This window comes from Chaetura pelagica, unplaced genomic scaffold, assembly GCF_000747805.2.
Source record: "Chaetura pelagica isolate M959 unplaced genomic scaffold, ChaPel_1.0 scaffold354, whole genome shotgun sequence".
In the NCBI taxonomy this organism is placed as follows: domain Eukaryota; kingdom Metazoa; phylum Chordata; class Aves; order Apodiformes; family Apodidae; genus Chaetura; species Chaetura pelagica.
In genome coordinates, this window is record NW_009953299.1 from 205,529 (window position 1) to 210,396 (window position 4,868).

Genomic DNA, 4,868 nt, shown 5'->3' on the forward strand with positions numbered 1-4,868 from the left:
TTCAGCAGTCACTAACTTAAGTATATATAAGCTTGTGTGTGTGTCCGCACGGGTGCACATACAGGGTTTACATTATTTCCTTTTTTGAGAACTTTATAGTTGTAGTTTTTTTTCGTTTGATAAATGTAATTTATAACTCTTTGAAAGTTCTTTTCATAAACAGGAGCTAAAAAATAAATTCAGCAACTTATAAAAACAAAACCTCAAAAAGCCAAAATTAAAAACATTGTGCCTGCTTTGATGTAGATGATGTGTTGAAATGGTATATTTACATGTTTATTTTCTATTTTATAATTTCCTGCGCAAAGGCACGCAATACTTTCTGACAGGAAACTAAATGTGTTTTGGAAGAGTTCCACTTCTCATGTCATCTAAGTTACATGTTGCTAATATGTTAGAACAGAACTTTATGTGAAGGAAATGAAAAAGCCTTCACTGAAGTTTGGATCTGGCCCTGAAATAAGAGTTGGTCAGTTTTGTCTCATGTAAGTGGCTACCCAGTGACTGCGGAGAGGTGCAGTACAGCAGTGGTAAATTACCCACCTGTCTGGTATTGTTAAGAAGTGAGTAAATGTTATATTGCTGAAATTGGAGGTAGATAAACTCCATTTGCAGTTGTTTGCTCTTAATGACACCTCTGGAAAAAGGTTACATAAGATGGAGTCTGTGCATGGGTCTGGCTGTCTCTGGATCTACATCACTCATCATCTTTCAGCACTTTCAGGTGACACTTGTTTTTGTCACTCCTGTTTTTTATTTTTTTTATTTTTTAAAGTGGTGTGGGTTGGTTTATATATATATATGTGTGTGTGTATATATATATATATATATATATATGACTCAGGAAAAACCACACAAAATCAAGCACCTAGCCAATGCTTTGAGTAGCTTTGAGAATTGAAAGAAAGCAAGTGCCACACTGCCAACTGGTGTATAAGATTGCTAGCAGAGCCATGGATGTTGGCGATCCTACCACACCCTGGCATTCTCACCTTCAAATAGATTAAGGTGTCACATATGACAAAGAAAGAATTATTTAGTTTGGAGGAAGGACAGATTCCACAACTACAGGTCTGTTAGTGCAACAGACAGGATTTACCCTGAGTAAGCAGAAACCAACATTTTCTTGAGTCTGTGGGGCACCTACTAATGTTTTGCAGCATGACCAAACGTACAGTTCCGCTGGCGTGTTAAGGGATTTCTGCACACTGCAGACCACTAATGCCCCTGGTGTGCTGGCAGCCTGTCAGGCTGTGGTAGAAATGAGATGACCAAAAATTTCTGGATTAAGGAATTCTATGTTTAAACCCAGGTGATTTTGGTGACTAAGTTTACTTTAGCATCCCTAAAATTGCACAATAGCCAGCTTACTGTGCAACTTGATGAATGCCAAAAGATGTGACTTTCCACCCCAATGGTCCTTCCTCACTTCTGCTTGCACTGTCTTGTGTGATCCTGTCACCTGTGGTGACCTCATTCAAGGACTAAGGGGGCAAAAAAGCTAGCCTTAAGAAAAAAGAGTTATTTCCTGACATGTTAGCTCCCTAAACTGGCTCATGACAAAAGGAGATGATCACATGTGTGATGCAAAGAAGCAGAAAAGAAAGGGCCATAGCATGTGGCCACGGCAGGGGTAACAGAATGGTCCCATCAGACTGCCTTAGCAATATTATCCAACTTCCCCTGGGTGGGACTGTATGGTAAGAACGTGTTACAAGCAGAAATTTCCTGAACAGGCTTCACTGCAAGGAAAATGTATGTAGTCTTTCCCTTTTGTGTAGTGGAGGAGTACAGGAAATGACAGTGGCTGTCACAAGGTCCTGCTGGGCAATGGAGCCAAATGGGGTGCACAGCTAGCTTCTGGGGTGAACCAGCAATGTCAACTCCAGCAGCAGCTGCTAACACACTTCCTCCAGCAGCAGAAAATCAGATTATTCAGAAACCCACTGTGCCAAGCACATCTCTACTACCCATCATCAAAAGCTGCTGTGGCTCAAGAGCTCAGGCTGGACCCCCTGGCAGTATAGTATAATTATAGTAATCTGAATGGTTTGCTCTGCAGCAAAGACAACAGCCTAGTCCAAAAGTGGAACCCCATAGAGTTATACTTAAGCAGCAACTTTATACACATTGAATACAGATTAAGTCCTTGACAGAAAGAGGAAATAGTTCTGCCATTGTCTTTGTTCATACTGGTTTCAGGTGTGATGCAGCGGAGGCTGGGGAGTTGCAATTTGCTGGAATCTAAATCTCCTCTAAGAAGATTGCAACAAAATTCACCACGTGCAGCACTTTACAACAGAGCATGTTTCAGCACCTAGCAGCCAGTGTCAACACACCAATACTGTTTAGAAAGATGAGAATAGCAGGCTGATAACTAAGGTTAGTTTTTCATCTTTAGAAAGGCAGGATGGCAAGGGTATTTCCTCAAAATGTTAGAGGATACTTTTGAGTTGACAAACTCAAGTTTTGTGGGGGTAAAGGAAACACCACTCCTTTGAGCACCCTTGCTGTGGGAAGTCTCACTGCTGCCTGCCAGCCTTTGTTGCAGGCTGATACTCAGAGCCCCGAGGTTTGTGCGGTGAAAGCCGTGGGACATTGGTGGCAAAATTCCCGGCGCCTGCCTTCCGAGCAGGATTTTGCCCAAGCCGTGGAGCATGATAAGAGACAAAGGAGAGCTGAAGACTCAGGGTGCCATTTCCATCATCTCACTTCCCTTAGCAATTGCAGTAAGATAGAAAGAGTTTTAAAATAATATCATTTAATAATTCTCAGCTCTTCAGGCAATTGCACGTGCCCTGCCTGAGCCGACATATAGGTTTGAATTTTCAATCTGTAACAGACTCAGAGGGAAAGGCAGGAAAAATAGCATTAAAAAAACATTTATTCAAGAATAATCTTTAGGGATCATGTCTAGGATAATCTTTTTCAGGGTGACCCTCATTTTCTACAACATAATGGTTTTACCCAGCAGTGGTTTAACGGTTTTGAATAAGCTGTAGAGTGGAGGAACAAATACTTCAGCAAGAATGAAGGAGTTCAGTCTACCCATAGAAAGGCAGGAGTATTGGCCCAGCTTTGAATACAGAACAGAGATGATTAATCTACTGACCTTTTATCCCCAAGATCGCTAAAATGTATATCACATACATAACGTGGACTGGTGATGTGTAAATAATGGCTTCAAGTGTGACGTGTGTTCAGGGCACGTGACAGGCCAAACAGGAGGCTAGAAGGCACCATTGCTGTGCACTTAGGCTCTCGTCAAATAACTCACTTGCTTCAAGCCTTTGCTTTGAACATAAATGTTTGAAGTTTTCCATTGATTTTTTTTTTTTTTTTCCTGGCATTTACCCTGTAACTTATTATTTTTAGCCATGTAAAATGGCATTATGCAGTTGCTGAAATTTGTTTCTTTCAGCCTATGGTGATTTATAGGTCTTAATTTCCAGGATACTCCCTTGAAGTTACCTACTTTTTGTGACCTCAGGATTTCTCTTCCCAGACCTTTGGTATTTATTTTTACTATTTCTGTGGTCAGGGTTTGGCAATGTTGTTTTGGATTAATGACTAAACATACATAAGAACTGGAAGGAATACACATCTTAATCTCCTAATTTAGTGTGTGTGTCATGTATCAATAGTAGAAAGGAGCTTCTGGACATGTTTGACACACCCTAGTAATAGACCTATGCAGCCAGATAGAAAGATTTTGATGAATCCAAAGTGCAAGTAATTCTTCACTTGTTCCAAAATAGATGCAATTTACTCATTTTATATTGCAATGCAGTATTTCTTTCTCAACCTTTGCCCAGAAAGAATTGGAAGTGGAAGTCAGTTAGTTTAGACAACTACACATTGTTTATATGGAATATTCTAATTGACATGAAATTGTGTAAACCTGCTAGCTTCTCTGCTCTTGGATGAAGAAAATATCTTTGGCATGCATACTAAGAGCCTGAATTTCTGTTCTATTTTTTTCTTTTATGCAGGAAGCTGCAAATAATTTAATGCTCAGATGAAATTACTCAGCATTTTACTCAATTGTTGAATTTTCCTCGTAAGCAGTATATTTTGCTTTCACCATATAACCAGTAATTTCTTAACTAACATCTTCTGATGATCTTTTCACTTTCTCTGTGTACTCTTATTTACCTTATTGTTTATTTACTTAGGCTTAATTCCTTCCCTCCACAGCCTACTGTGAATAAAATGTTCCTCTGAAAATGATTAATTTTGCACTTTGTTTACAGAATAGTCTTGCTATGTTGTATCTGATACTCATTAGCAGGAAAACAGAAATAAAAGGAGATGCATTAGTTCTCACCACAAATCATTTTGAATTCACTGGGTTCAGGATCTGACCCAAAAAGCTTAGGTTGGCTCAACAGCTCAAGTTGATTTGAAGGGTTTCAATGTTTAGGCCTAACGGCTCGTCCTCCTATGACTTTTTATTTTTAGCTACTCAACTGTTCTTACTTTCTGTGAATTTTAAAGTTATTCTTAGACTAAGTCTCTTCACAAGGAAAACCTGTGATAAGCATTGCTATGTGACACAGTTCATCATTTCATAGGGTCCATCATTTCCACCTGGACTCTGGCAGAAAAAAAGCCCAAAACAAGCAAAGATTGAATCATAGAATCACAGAATCACAGAATGCCAGGTTGGAAGGTACTTCGAGGATCATCTGGTCCAACCTTTACATTAAGCTCAGATGCTACCTTTTGGGTTCAAATTCACTCTTTTCAGTGCTTAAATAATTGTGGATACCTAGAGGAGTCCACTATCCTCTGTCAAACTTAATTCAAGGACCACAAATTGCCTCTGAATATTAACATATGTCCAAACCCGCTTCCTGGAATCCAAC